Raw genomic sequence first — 16,366 nt, 5'->3', positions numbered from 1 at the left:
GAAAAACACGGGTACTCCATTTTGTAGCTTTATGCAAATCAACAAACAAACAATTAATTATGCGTGTATTTAATAAATAATAAATTGAACAAAATTTATTGTTCAGTGATGACGAGAAACCCACTTGTTGAGAAATTTATATGCAAAAACGGCTCGTTTGGGGTGTTTTCTCAGCCCAAACGAGGCGTTTTTGCATATAAAATTTATTGTTATTTTTAAGTCAACGGTTTTCATCTCGTCATTCTGGCCCTTTGGGCAGCCCGGGACATTTGCCCTAACTTGTCCCTCTCCTTTTTGGGACACTGTGGAGGAAATGACATGTTTGACTTTAGAGATAAGACTGGTTAGGTTGTGTCTATTTAGAAAGAAAGCGTAGGTAATCTTAGCAGCAGTGTGTTTGGGGTGAAAAGATCTGAAGTTTAGATAAATTTCTAGGTTTAAGTTTGTAGTTAAGAGACGTCTTAAGATGTAGGTTTCTGTACATAAGTTTAGTACTAATGAAATCTGCTTCATCATTGGATAAGCAGTATGGAAATTTAAGGGCTTTGTGAACATTTTGGACAACGTTAATGAATCCTGGTTTTTAAATTAAAATAACAAATAATTTTAGTTTCGTTTTATATTAATAGTCCATTCGGTTAAAACTGTCAGACCAACCCAAGGAATGCACCATCTAATGTTACAGCCACTTCTTTCCTGTCTTTAACATATGAGACAAATAGGGTGTCATACGAGAGACTTATTTTAATACCCACAGCAAATCATTTTCTCTTTTCTGTAAAATTCCTCATTAAAGTGTTAAACATTGATGTTTAAATTAAATTAAGCGAGGAATAATAATCTTGCTGGACTTGCTGAACTTTGTGAGACATTATTTAGTTTAAGGTTAAAGATATAGTTAAAAATGAAAGTAGCAAACTGACTAGTTAATGCTTTCGAATCATTGTTATCAATATAGTTTGAATGTCATAGTTAATTACCTCTACTTATTACTAGGTTTACACTTTCGGTTCCGATCTGTGTAGTTAGTAAGCCTAGTAAGTTAATATTGATAGTGACATCTGTTCGTGGTTGGAAAATTTCTCTTATGTTTAAATAGTGTGTCAGGGTTAATAAACTTTCACCAATTGCGGTATATAATGACTATAGTTCATTGTAAAAACGAAAATCCTGTTGGAAATTCAAGTTCATTTAATATATTCAAGTGCTGCTTTTAATATAAGACGGTAAATTAATATTTCATTAGTTGGTCTAAGAATTCAGAAATTAATTCGGTAAGAAAACAGCAAGTGAACATTGAGGACATCAGAGCTGGGTTTGCAGGTTTGTTAATTTGAAGTAGAAGATTTTCAAAATTTTAGGGTGTTCGACAATTACTTTTCACGTTGTTGAAGAAAATGTTTCTTTGGTGGTATGATTATAATCTTATCCTGAGAAATCCTTGTGATAACTTTATTAAGGTATCTGTAGAACTAAAATTAGTAAAAAAGCAGTTTGAAGAAGTAGACGTACCATTCATTTACGTATACTTTTTGCAGATTCATATTGTGATGTATTACCTGGGTGTTTGATTATAATAGCGGCTTCCAACTTGGTACGCTACTGATTTATCCTGCTGTTTTGTTTTTGTATTTTACATTGAATTTTAAGTTCAGATTAAAGGGTGCATTTGGGATAGCCACAAGCAGGTCAAAATGTGTTATGTCGACAATTTTCTTCACCAGGTGTTCGAAAATTTTTCTATTAATTCGTTTCTGTTATGTTTGACAATCTGTAATCAAACATTCGTAAATGGTAAGGTAGTTTAGGCGTAAGGGAAAGTTTATATGAAATGTATCAAGGTGTTTTAACATATTTGTTTTCTTTGCTTGTTTTTTAACCACGCATAACGTCGTTGATAAGCTATACTCACACAGTTCAGTCTTATCATTCTCACTGAAGGTGAGGCTTACATGTTACATGGAGACAGGTGAATGCCTTAATTTCAGGTTTGTAGCACACTAATATTGAAACTGATTATTGATATCGTTGTTGAAACTGAATGCTAGTAGACAGTGTCTTCGATAGTTAAGGCGTGGGAAACAGACCGGTCATTTTCAATTATAAGTTTAATTTAGTCTCTGTGCGCAGTTACAATTGATCATAAGATACCACAAACTCCAATTGAAAACGTTAGCCCGAAAATAAGCTTACCAATTACAAAAATTACTTTACTATATATGTCTTATGTTAAGTTTGACTTTCACCTTCTTTGTTAGTCAAATTATTAATGTACAACCTCAGAGCGTTAAGTGTTAGACCAGTTACAAGAGCTGTGTATACGTTGTTCTGGTTTAAAAACACATCTAGAAATAGTTGCACAGCAGAAGATTTATTGAATGTGGTCACCTAGAGATGATTAAACTTCAGATGGTTTATTGATTGTGGTCACTTATGGGTATTCTACAGTGGACATATTGGTACTGGTTTCATTAATATTGACAACTAAAATCGTTATGTATATATATTAGTTCCCACTTCTTAACATTTCCAACATAATGAGATGGCTCAGTTGACATTCTGTTTTCTTAGTGGTTAACAGTACTTGGCCAGATGGTTAAGGCATTCGACTTGTAATCTAAGGGTTACCCTTTCATCCATGGAGGTGTTATAATGTGACAGTTAGTCCTCACTATTCATTGGTAAAAGAGTAACCCAAGAGTTGGTGGTGAGCAGTGATGACTAGCTGCTTGTCTTACAGTGCTAAATTAGGGATGGGTAGCACAGATAGCTCTCGAGCAGCTTTGCGCAAAATTCAAAACAAACCAAAGTAAACAGTACTTCAATGCTATAGTATCAGGGATAGATTGCTAATAATTAAAAAGAATTATCAGCTAACTGGTAAAGATAAAAGTAGCATTTTTAAAGGTGCAAAATGCTTCATTATTCCATTTTTTTAAATGGACATTTCTAGTTGTAATCAGGTTGTGGGTCGTACTTAAATGGAACTTTAATCAACTGGATGAACAACTCATTTTATTCTAAAAATAATCAAAATATTAATTGCAGTGTTCTTAAAAAGCTAAGTTTTTATTAGAATGTTACAGAAATATGAAAGAGCATATGTTGATTTCTTGAACAGTAAAGGAAATGTTTTTTGTTTATTTAATTTTCTCCAAGGTTTGGTTTGGAAGAGCAAAGCCACTAACTGCTGTGTCCACTACATGGAAATGAACTCTGGATTTTAGTGTTGTAAGCCCATAAACTTACTTCTGTCCCAGTGGGGAATTATTCTTATTATCCATGGGCTATGTTAGGTTCAGGGTTAAGGTTTCAACTTGTCTATAGCACATGCTGAAGCAGGAATAAGATAGTTTCTGAAAGCAGACAGTGAGGTACAAGGTGTTTATCATACTTAAACTCAACCAGAACAAAAATACAAAGCCTAAATATGTAAAAAAAAGGTTCTGGATTGATTAACTGTGTCTGGTATTTTATATACAAAATCTGAAATAACAGAAACAAATGACAAAAAAACACCTGGCCCAGTTAGAAAGCCCAAAAATTTAACTTAGCATTTCAATATGATATTTTTCCTTATGCTTATTTTCTAAGGTCACCACCATTTATGTGTATTATGTGTATGTGTATATTTCTACATGACTGATCACTAAGGAGGTAGGGTTCCTTCACTTTTTGTTTTCAGGAGCTTTTTAACGAGGAGAAAAATAGTGTTAAACAGGAAGTAAGCCAATGCCTGCTACAAAGTTGTGGATTACCAGTAGTTTAGGGAAAGTTTTCACTCTTTCAACACAAGAGCAAAGATGAAGGGAGGTTCCTTACTGTGGAGTTGAACTTAAAAAACTCTCGGCTACTCGATGGTGTGTGTGGGGAATAGGAAGTGACCATCAGGTCTATGTGTTTATTCCTCGAAGTGATGCCCCCATACGCTGTTGGGAAACTACTTATGAAAATCAGGTATGTTGGGAATTAAAAAAACTGTCATAACTTCTTTCAAGGCAGAAGAATAACCTTTATAGTGTCATAAAAGAAATGGATCATAGTGTACTGTCAAATAGTGTGATGCTGCTAGTGTTAGGGCATATAATAATTTAAGTTGTATCTACAGAAATATTGAATACAAGTATAAAGAGGTTATAATTTCAATGTACAGGTCACTGGTTAGGCCACATTTGGAACTCTGTGTTCATTCTAGGATTCTTTCCATATGAAAGACATTCAGTTGTAAACATTTCGGAGAAATGTCACAAGGATGATATACAGGTGTGGAATGGATGCTGTATGAGAACAGGTTAAAATATCTGAAACTGATTTCTTTAGAAAACAAAAAGGCTTGGACGGGTTCGGAGTGGGGTTTGTAAGGTTATTAAAATATTTGATTGTGTTGATGTATCATCTATTTCATACTTAATATTTAGAACTGTAGAATTAGGGGACACAAATGTTAGCAGGGAAGGAATCATCTTCAGCTGAGACAGTTTTGTTTGGTCTTTGGAACAGGTAGCTTCCAGATGTGGTTGAAGCAGTAAATCTTAGGGAATTTAATAAAACATGTGAATGATAAGGGGTAACTCTGAGGGTTTTTTTTTATAATTAAGTTTAATGTGTGAAAGACCCTAGGTGGAACAACTGACCTCTTGTAGTGCTTAAACATTATGTAATGTTATTTCGGTTATACTTCAGGTTAAAGCTGAAACATGTAGGTAAGCAGTAACAATATTTGAGGTTTCAGAGTTTAAAACACAGTTTCATGTCTTACTTTGTTATCATATTCTAATGATCAGTGGTATTTGTTGAGTGATTAATTATCAGACTCATTAATCAATTACATTCAACAAATCAGTTATCTTTACATGAAATTAATCTTTTAATTAAATTTTTTTTTTACTTCAAAGTAATTTTCAAACTACCTTTAATTTAATCTGACAATATCATCAGACACAACAATACGAAATTAGGATACTTTTCTGAACCTAAACTGTATGTAGAGAATGTCGTGAGTGATAAGTTAACATATTTCCTTCCTGAAGATTTTATCGTATTATCAAATACATGTTTAAGTGTTCACTAGCAACTTGTGTTATTAGTAACTTATAATCATTTTATTCCATTATCTTTTTCATAAGCCTAAACTATAATGTAATTCAACAGCCCTGATATTGAACATACAAAGTGTTTATTGTTGATTGGCTTGCATCTTAAGGTTTTTAAAATATTGTAAACAGGTAACATTCATGAGCTGTGCACTTAGTACTTCCGAGTCAGGTAAAGTTTGGTTAATATCATAGAACAGCTGTACCTAATAATTTACAGATTATCAGTGCCTGATATTAATGTGAAAAATGAGTTGGATATAGTAGTGCATTCCCAGCTATCTGTAGAGTTAAAGACTACATTGGCAGTTTATACCACTTATCCTGGATTGTGTAAATTTTTATTGATGTTGTGTATTAATAAATAGTTCCTGGGGATTTAGAATGTGCCATTGTTTAGTCTAGCTACTCAGAGCTAATATTGAGGATATAGTGCTTGAGTTGTTACACTGGTAGGGGGTCATCACAAAGTTTTATGTGTGAAATGTAGTGAGAAACCTATGTGTTATTGTTACTGTTCTGTCAGTATGTCAAGTTTTATGTTTGAAATGTAGTGAAAAACCTATGTTATTGTAACTGTTCTGTCAGTATTTCAAGTTTTATGTTTGAAATGTAGTGAAAAACCTACGTGTTATTGTTACTGTTCTGTCAGTATTTCAAGTTTTATGTTTGAAATGTAGTGAAAAACCTATGTGTTATTGTTACTGTTCTGTCAGTATTTCAAGTTTTATGTGTGAAATGTAGTGAAAAACCTATGTGTTATTGTTACTGTTCTGTCAGTATTTCAAGTTTTATGTGTGAAATGTAGTGAAAAACCTATGTGTTATTGTTACTGTTCTGTCAGTATTTCAAGTTGTATGTGTGAAATGTAGTGAAAAACCTATGTGTTATTGTTACTGTTCTGTCAGTATGTCAAGTTTTATGTTTTAAATGTAGTGAAAAACCTATGTGTTATTGTTACTGTTCTGTCAGTATGTCAAGTTTTATGTTTTAAATGTAGTGAAAAACCTATGTGTTATTGTTACTGTTCTGTCAGTATGTCAAGTTTTATGTTTTAAATGTAGTGAAAAACCTATGTGTTATTGTTACTGTTCTGTCAGTATGTCAAGTTTTATGTTTTAAATGTAGTGAAAAACCTATGTGTTATTGTTACTGTTCTGTCAGTATGTCAAGTTTTATGTTTGAAATGTAGTGAAAAACCTATGTTATTGTAACTGTTCTGTCAGTATTTCAAGTTTTATGTTTGAAATGTAGTGAAAACCTATGTGTTATTGTTACTGTTCTGTCACTATTTCAAGTTTTATGTGTAAAATGTAGTGAAAAACTTGTGTTATTGTTACTGTTCTGTCAGTATTTCAAGTTTTATGTGTGAAATGTAGTGAAAAACCTATGTGTTATTGTTACTGTTCTGTCAGTATTTCAAGTTTTATGTGTGAAATGTAGTGAAAAACCTATGTGTTATTGTTACTGTTCTGTCAGTATTTCAAGTTTTATGTTTGAAATGTAGTGAAAACCTGTGTGTTATTGTTACTGTTCTGTCAGTATTTCTGAATAAATTTTCTCAAGACTCTTAAATTCTACATGGTAAATGTTGCCATAGTGTGTAAGAGATAATATATAACTCGGTGAAAAATGAACACTGATCTGAGGAAGAAACATAGTAAACATTACTATTCTGCAAAAATCTTTGTGGTCATACGATATGACCTCTTTGTAGAGGTTAAAATGAATTATAAGGTGGAAATAAAAATATTCTATGAAATATTAAAATCACAGTGTTATAAGATCTTCAGTTACAGGCATTTCAAAATTTTTTATAGAAAACATGGAGTTAGTAAGGACAGAGTTTGTTGATATAGATGGAGGTTCAGAAGAAATACATCGAAATGATTACATTTACATTTTATGGTAAACACTGTGAGAAACTATCAAAACCCATTAATGTTGAAATGTCAGTAAACAGAAGAAGTTAAAGCTTTCTGTACTATGTTTAAAGACTTGTCTTCTCTTTTCAGTGATCTCTGTTTAGCTAGAACTTGTCATAGATAAACATGAGTTTTATTCATATAAGTATGTTAACAACTTAATGTTATAACAGGCTATTACTGTTGAGAGTCCATGTCTAGTTGTTTCTGATAAACACAGTTATATGAGAAAGCTATTCAACAATGAACATTTTTTATTAAAGCAGTCTCACCTTAAGTGATAGCAGTATATCAAGCACATTCTAAACTGTTATTCAGATGTGCAAAGTAAATCTGAACACCAGGCATTGCTGCAGCTAGTTATGTAATTGACAGTCACTAGGCTACACTGGGGCTCAATTAAGGCTTAGTGAGGTAATATTTAGGAATAGAAATAATAATTTGCCTCTACTCTACTAGTTTTCCTTGGGTGTTCCACTGGAGCCCTTGTTGTACAAGTATAATGCATGTACTGCCATACACAGTTGTTCGAACAGATGTAGTAACATAATATTACAATTAGTTGGTTAATTGCAATAATCAAACCATACTACTCATCATAAACACTAAGTTTGATTATCTTTGGAAGCCATGACACTAAGTGATAAAGTGAATTAATTGAAAATAAAGAGAAATCACAACAGCAATATTTTTGTTTCTTATACTGATTTACTCAAACAACCACGGAATTACATTTATTTATGCAAGATACACGAGTTAATGTATTTGTAATCAAAAGTACTGGTAATTACTGTAGAGAAGTGCTTAATTAAGTTTATAATATGAACTTTTTCCAGTGTTTCTAATTAATTGCTTATTCTTGAATATGCTTGATAGAGGTGGAATCCATATGGAGGATTTAGCAGTAATCTATTACCTACAGACCGTCTGCCATGGAATAGTAAAGATGGATTGAAGTCTCTTCCAAAGGAAAGCTTCAAGCTCGAATCGGATAGCTGGCAGTGGGAAGAGGAGTGGCATGTAGAGGAAAACCTTGATGGACAGCCACTTGGGACTGAAGTTGGGAATTTTAATAGCATTTGTTTCATTTTTAATTGTAGCATTAATAATCTTATGGATATTACTTAGTACATGTGTTGCTGATTTTTCAAACTATTCTGTAAATATTCTATAGTTGTTTTTATTTTTGTTTTGAAGGAAGTGATAACTTGTTAATTTTTTACTGAAGGGACCTTAGCCTCTTAAAATAACAGTCATGTACCCATGTGAAATGACATTGAACTCTATTACGTCTGTAGATGAAATAATTTTATTGGATTGGCACTTTTCGGAGTTATTATTCCATTTTAGAAAAATTTTTATTTAGCAAATATACCTTTTAAGAAACCACTAGCTAGTAAAAAGTTAATATTAAAGACAGCTAATGAAATACAAGCTATTTAACTTAGTATCACTGTTTGATGTTACTACTGTAATAGAGAAATACAAAGCAGGAAGACATACATGTATCTGTCTAGTTAGTAAGGTCTGAAATTAACCAATAATCATCTCAGCAATTGTGTTTAGTGTGCTGTTTATAATGTTATGTGACTGAAGTATGTTGAAAGCACTTCTTTAAGCAGTCAGTCAAAGCATATTAACAAGAATTTTGAGGTTCAACAACAGGAATGAGTTACCTGGAATCTGAGCATCTGATAGTAAACTGTGAGAATAGGAAGCAGTAAATTAAAGTTTTCGACTTGTTGTTTTAGTTGTGTTTTGATTCAACTCCGAAACACATGTTGAATAACTGGATTACACTCTTTACTCAGAGTTATTTAATTTCAGGTTTCTTTCCGAGAAATGTACAAGCTTTGCTTTTTCTCCCTACAGTCTTATCTCCTCATCTATATAACTGAGCATTAGAGACCTTTCACACTTAACAATGTCAAATCAGGAACCTGGAAGTCAATTAGTTTTTAACTCGCTCCTTAAACCTGTATTTTAATTTTTTTTTTTACGTTCTACCAGAATTATTTTCAAGATGTCCAAATACTTAAAACCATGACTTATAAAACTTGAGTTTGCTTAATTTTTGGGGTAATAACATGATTAGGATTAATTTTCAGCCAAAGAGAGACAAATGTCATTGGATTCTGTTACCAATGAATGGATAAATCTGGATTTTCAAGCAGATGCTACTCATGTCTGCTAAGTTTTATGGTGTTAAAAAGTATTTTAATTCATGTGAAATAAACAAAAACAAAACAATTTCTTTAATGAAATCTTCTTTACTTTTATTAATCAACGTATTAATAATGTTAATCTTAACATCAATACATGTTTCATAATCTTAAGTCCTAACCTGTTGTAAATTCATGAAATTTATAACATTAATCCTTACTTATGGCACTTTATTATTTTTACATATTATATACTAAGAGTTGAAAGCCTTGGTGTTAAATTTTTTTTAAGATAAAAATGAATTCATTAATTTGTTGGTTAAATATTTCACCACTTAGTCATGCTGAAGTTAAAATGTGTATTATTTTAATGCAGGGTTGGACTTACGCTATTGACTTCCCAAGACAGTATTATCCAGAGAAACGTTGGAACTCCTTGGTACGAAGGAAGAAGTGGATACGATGTAAACGTTATGCAGCTGTTGACAAGTGTGTTCAGGTTGTACAAACAATTCTATTGATTTTTATGTGATAAATTCTTTAATGGAGATAGAGATTTTGGATGAAACATAATCCTTGGTTGAATAAAACTTAGTGTCTCACTGGGTGTTATTCCATCAGGCAACCCCTGCTGTCATGGAAATTGCATTCTGTGGGGTTTCTCTCTCTGTTGCTACTTCAGAAAGGAGCCTCTCTGTGTGACTGATAAACTCCAGTTCCTCCACCATCACCAGTGTTAGATTCTAGCTCTTTTTATTTCAGAGAGTTGAATAACATGTCTGAAGTTAACATTTTCCTTTCCTTAAAATGTATGAACTTTAGGAAACTGCTACAGGCAGTGTTTAAGTACTTTTAGAAAACCAGGTTCTAAAGTACTCATGTCTGTCTAGAGTGAATAAAATGGTGTGAGGAGAAATGTTTTAACAGTGAAAATATCTGACTTCTGTAGAGAACACTATGGAATTACGTGGAAAGTTAAGAAGACAATGGAACAGTTCACAGATCATGTTTTATAGTTTTTTTGGCCATTCTTTTCTGTTCTGAAACATTTTCTTAATTCCTTAGTTAAATTTTCTATTTTGAGACAAACTATGTGCTATTGCTCTTTTTAATGTTTCATACATTGTGGCACTTAAATAAAATATCATTTGTTGAAACAAATCTGGTATTTGTTATTTTTGTAGGTGCCAAATATACACAAAGATCCCATACAAGAACCTCTTATTGATATAGCAGTTAGAGGATCTGAAATACCTGGAGGAGATCCTGATGCAGTAGCTGTGTGGGTGGTAACTGTGTTGGATAGAGTACGTTTTGTTGTAGTCCTTGTACGGTAATCGTGTTTGATACTTATTGTAGTATTGTACAGTAGCCTTGTTTAATAGACTAAGTATTAATACTTATTGTAGTATTGTACAGTAACCTTGTTTGATAGACTAAGTGTTAATACTTATTGTAGTATTGTACAGTAACCTTGTTTGATAGACCAAGTGTTAACACTTATTGTAGGGTTCTACAGTAACCATTTTTGATAGATTAAGTGTTAATACTTATTGTAGTATTATATGGTAACCTTGTATGATAGACTAAGTGTTAATTTTTATTATAGCATTGTAGAGTAACCTTTTTTGAAAGATATGGTGCCAATATTGATCATGAGAATTGTACAGTAAACTTGCTCAGTAGGTTAAGTGTTGGTGTGAAACATCAGGTTATTCTAGTAATTAACTAATTATAAAATTACATTAACCAATAAAACTTATTAATACTGTTTTAATCACTAGAATTGTTATGGTTGCATTTTGTGTGAATCATGTTTATGATAGTGTTAATTAATTATGGATACGTTTTCTACAGGTTATGTTTCGTTATGGAGTGAGAACCATCTGTCCTGAAGGTCAAGGGTGGATCCATGTTACAACTCCAGCTGGTTATGAAGTCAATCGGATTTCTGTTGGTCCAATGGGGTTGGTGTGGATTGTACTATGGGATGGGGCTACTTTAATCAGAACAGGTGTAACCCGTGAAAACGTTATAGGTTAGTCACACTGAAGACTCAATGTAAACACTGAATGTAAACCTCCATCTATTTTTGTCTATGAGATATAGAAACAATATTGACATCTAGTAAGATTGCCTCCCACACATACCCTCAAACTTTGATCCTAAATCCTGCCCATGTCCGAAAATGTTAATTGTAAAACATATTTTTGCAGTTTATCTCTCTTTCACTACATATATATGCAATAACAGCTCGTTTGGGTTGAGAAAATATTTTATGTAGAAGAGAGAACAACGTTTCGACCTTTTCGGTCATCGTCAGGTTCACAAAGAAAGAAAGAGGTAACTGACCAGAAGATGACCACATGTTTGGAAAGGGTTGTGTAACTGAGTGTCATACTAAAAAACCAAATAAACACAGCCATAAAACTATGCTCACCAGATAAAATTAATGATGAATTAGACAAAATAAAACAATACTTCATCAACATCAATAAGTTTCCTCCACAAACCGTAGAAAACATTATATGCACACACCTAGACATAAAGCAAAATCAACCAACAAAAGTAAATATATCTCACGAATCAAAAAATCACGAAACCATATACTGCTGCATCCCATATATTCCCGATATCAGCAGACAAATAACCAACATTTGGCAAAAACTAGTAACAAATATGACATTCCAGTTAATACCAAATTTATTCAAAAACCAGGCACAAAACTGAGGTCTATACTATGTAAAAACTACACTGACAAACACCACACCAACATTATTTATAAAATACAATGTGATAACTGCCATGACTTCTATATTGGAGAAACAAGTAGAAAAATGGAAACCAGATTCAAAGAACATAAAAAGTCACCTTCACACGTTTTCGAACACTGCAAGTCAAATAAACGCAACATAACTATAGAAAACACTCAAATACTAAATAAAGAAACAAACATAAACAAACGCAAAATTAAAGAAGCCTTACTTATACAACAACTTAAACCCAAAATAAACCAATATAAAGGGATGCCTTTATACCTATATTAAATATAATAAAATAAAATTATATATTCAAACATCTAACACCGCCCTCTACATTCCGACACTCAGTTACACAACCCTTTCCAAACATGTGGTCAGCTTCCGGTCAGTTACCTCTTTCTTTCTTTGTGAACCTGACATGACTGAAGAAGGTCAAAACGTTGTTCGCTCTTCTATGTAAAATATTTTCTCAACCCAAACGAGCTGTTTTTGCATATATATTTCTCTACAAGTGGGTTTTCTCGACATCACCGACTTTCACTACATAGTCCTTAAGGAATGTTAAAGTTGTGAGGAAAATTGGTAAATCAAAGAATCAAGAAGTTCTGTGTAACCAAGTTCTTGGATGTGATGCAAAACAGAATAGGATAAAAGAATATGAGAGGAAAAACATAGGATAAACAATAAAACATTGATTTCACTATTTAAATAGTTATTTTGAATTGTCTTCAAATCTTTTTCTGGTTTTTCATTCTATTTTAGTTATTGTTTGTGTTTCGATGGTATTTCTCTAGTTTGATTCTTGGACATTGCATTTAGTGTATTTCCTTTAACACTATGCAATGTTTGTAACTTAGCTCTGGTTTTCTGTAACAATCTTTCTGCATTATTTATTATCCATTTTTATCCATAAATTTCCTTAATTCTATCCATTTTGAAAATTCCAATGATTTTGTCACGCATTTTAAGTCTTACCTTCTTAACCTCGTAACATGGACAGTGAAGATGCCTGAACATCCATCCCAAAGCAAATTAAAACCTATCCTTTGTTTATGAAATAAGTTGCCATAAGCTGATCACCCACTTACAAAATAAATCTTTTAACTGGAGCTTTGTTAGTCTTTTTCAAAATTTTTGTGCACCCCCATTGTGTTACCTTCAGAATTCAGCCTATAGAAATGAGAGGTTGTTATTAACTGGATGCTTGTGATAATCTACCAGACTTCTTACTCTTCTGTTCTTAATGCTTCTGCAACAGGTGCCCCTTTTAAACCCGTCATTGCACAAGTCACTGTGTTACGTATAAAATACAAATGTATGTGAATGAAATTAATGTTATAATGGATGTTTTACTTTGGAATTGTATGTTATCCAAGTTTAAGTCCTTTGTTTAAAAAAAACCTTTAAAAAAACTGATGTGTTGTCACAAGCTATGAAAATCCTCTTCTTTGGCTCTCTGTATCTTCAACATTACAATAGTAGTCATGTAGATGTACATTTAGAGCATAAGACACTTATGTGACCTTTTGTCTCGCACGTTTCAAAATTCCCTGAATGAATGCAGCTGAGACAAGCAGTAAATTTTGGCAATTCTCAACAGGTTTGATTGAGCTCTATAGCCTGCATGTAAATGTAACATGTATGTAGCCATTAGAAAGAGCTTATTTTAAGCTATAATCTAACAGTGGTTACTTTGAAAGTGATGTGTGGTTATCTTCACAGAGTACATGTAACTCACTATAGTATTGTTGGCTACTTATTGTTGGTTATTTCATTCCTAACTATCCTATTCATAGAGATACAGTTAAATTGTATTCAGGTCTTACCTTTATATTTAAGTTAATTATGTATTATTCATGTTTTAAAATGCAGAATTAAAAGGTTTAAAAATTCCTAGATATACATCATACTTGGCATCAGTTCTAAAGGTTTAGGATATCATGTTGTACACAAATATTTTGCCCAAGGGTTGTGCATGTTTACCAGAGATGCTGTAATATACCTCGAGGACATCATTGACATATGTTGAGATGAATAATAAGTGGAAAAGGAAGAAAAGAGAAAATAAAACATTGAAAATTAGCTATGCGTGAAAAGGAAAATACCCAGTATTAGGAATTACAACCAAAAAACGTCTTTAAAGATATTCTACAAAAATTAAAATGTATTTATTTTTTCTATTTCCTAATTTTACTCATTACATTACATTGTAAATTGATGATAATAGCTAGAGTTAATGATATGGTGGAGACATATAATTATAAATATAATTATTTACCTTAAAAACTTCTGATACTTATTCGGGAGGTTCTAGAAGTTATGTAATGAAGTATGAAAACTGTAAAGTGAAGAAAGTATTTTTATACTTAAAATGAAAAATCACCTTACATTTGAACTATTTCAACAGTTTGAGTGCAAGTAACTACAGTAGATAAATAACATTTTTGTTAGAAAGATGTTACTAGAATAATGTTATTCATTGTGTATGAAATACTTATAAACTTTAACGAACTCTTATGATGATTTACTGTATTTTTGTTGCATAAATGCCCTCTCCTAGTTGTACAGATAGTAATTATATCCATCCATATTTAAAGGGTTGATAAAATTTATGATATTTTGGACTATCACCATAATTTAACCTATGGAATAATCCTATAGTACTGTTCTGAACCCTTTCCAATAAGTCAATATCCTTTCTTGTATAAGGACACCAAAATTACATGATATTCACAGTAAGTGAGGCCTAACAAGCAATTGTTCTCTATTGGTTGACTCATCATCAGTAATTTAATAAGTACTTAAATTCTATTAACTTTACTATTATGGTACCAGTAGAGTGATGAATTGAGTGACTTGTTGTGTTAATATTCTTTTATTAAATTCTATTAACTTTACAATTATGGTACCAGTAGAGTGATGAATTGAGTGACTTGTCTACTGTTAATATTCTTTTATTAAATTCTGTTAACTTTACTATTATGGCACCAGTAGAGTGATGAATTGAGTGACTTGTGTTAATATTCTCTTATTAAATCCTATTAACTTTACTATTATGGTACCAGTAGAGTGATGAATTGAGTGACTTGTTGTGTTAATATTCTTTTATTAAATTCTGTTAACTTTACTATTATGGTACCAGTAGAGTGATGAATTGAGTGACTTGTCTACTGTTGTGTTAAAATTCTCTTCTTCTGCTTCCCTGGTGGCTCAGTGATAAGTTGAGGGCTTATAACATTAAGATTTGGAGTTTAATCCATGTTAATGGGGCAGCTCATTGTAGAACAACCAGATGAATGAATGAACAAACTTGTATGGTCACTCTTGATGTTAAAAACGTCAATTATTTTTTTTAATTATTATAAGAACTAAGGTACAAACAAGGCAAATATTTTTAATACATCACATATAGCCTATTTAATTTTAAAAACTAGGTTTATCTTTGCCATAAGAAGAATCAAGTCCATTGTTTGCATGGAAAAGGCTCTGAATATAGTTTTAAAAGGAAAAACAAAGCATTGTTAGTGTTTCAGAAGTAACTAAATTATAAGATTTTAAATGTGATATTCAATCTATCCATCGAAGCCCCATCCTGGTGTATGGAGTAACATTGCTAAATTTTCAAAATTAATTTAAAATAAAAGAAGAAATGTTTAACCCTTTTTCATTTAGGTGTATTTTTTCATTCCCAGGAACCAGGGAAAAGACAAATTGGGAAATTTGATGAAATATTAATATTTTGTGTTCAATAGACCCATGTATATGGAGAAAGTTTCTATAATTGAATTAATTACAAAATATGTATCAGTATATGCTCATATGGTTCATATGATTAAAACAGTATGGAGAAATTGAGATATAATAATAATAAGAAGAATTTCTTAAGTTTTCACTTCCTCCATGTTAAAGCAAATAAACCATATGGTTTTTATGATTAGTTTTGTTTTGTGTAGGTTTTCTTCTAATGTGTATAAATTCATGAAATACTCTTACCAGCACAGATGCATATACTGGTCACTCACTTTATTTTATGATTCTTTTTAATAAAGGTTGGAGAACCATTGGTTTTATGTAGGTTTGTGAACCTGCAGAGGTGTTTATTGTTGTAGTATTCCAAAACTTTAAATACATTAAAATGAAATTGCTAAAACATTTTTTTCTGAAGAAATGAAGTACAATTTGTAAAAGAAATAAATTTAACAAGAAGAAGAAAAACCTTAATTAATTTGTGTATAACTAAGGCTACAGGTTATCTTTGGGGCAGGGGGGCTTTGCTTGAGAGTTGACTCTTTGTTTGGGTATATATTTTGTAAAAAGTTGAAGTTTGGCAATGTATAGTTGTAGTGCTGTTTTTATTAGTGCATGAAAAAGCTATGGGAAAATTAGTTGATAATATCACTAATTTATAGGGTTGTTTTAATCTT

At 31.8% G+C, this 16,366-nt stretch overlaps 1 pseudogene across 1 annotated transcript in view; it reads left to right on the top strand.

Annotated features, from left to right (window-relative positions):
• The first annotated feature begins 251 nt into the window (after window positions 1-251).
• LOC143245552 (tectonin beta-propeller repeat-containing protein 1-like) overlaps window positions 252-16,366 on the top strand; it is a 62,426-nt pseudogene continuing 46,311 nt past the window's right edge. Inside the window, exons 1-6 of the transcript XR_013025638.1 lie at window positions 252-376; window positions 3,686-3,957; window positions 7,895-8,077; window positions 9,557-9,679; window positions 10,365-10,487; window positions 11,038-11,218. The product of XR_013025638.1 is annotated as a tectonin beta-propeller repeat-containing protein 1-like (transcript). The remainder of the gene's footprint in view (window positions 377-3,685; window positions 3,958-7,894; window positions 8,078-9,556; window positions 9,680-10,364; window positions 10,488-11,037; window positions 11,219-16,366) is intronic.

This window comes from Tachypleus tridentatus, chromosome 2 (assembly GCF_004210375.1).
Source record: "Tachypleus tridentatus isolate NWPU-2018 chromosome 2, ASM421037v1, whole genome shotgun sequence".
Classification (NCBI taxonomy): domain Eukaryota; kingdom Metazoa; phylum Arthropoda; class Merostomata; order Xiphosura; family Limulidae; genus Tachypleus; species Tachypleus tridentatus.
This window is presented reverse-complemented; position numbering and strand designations above follow the sequence as displayed.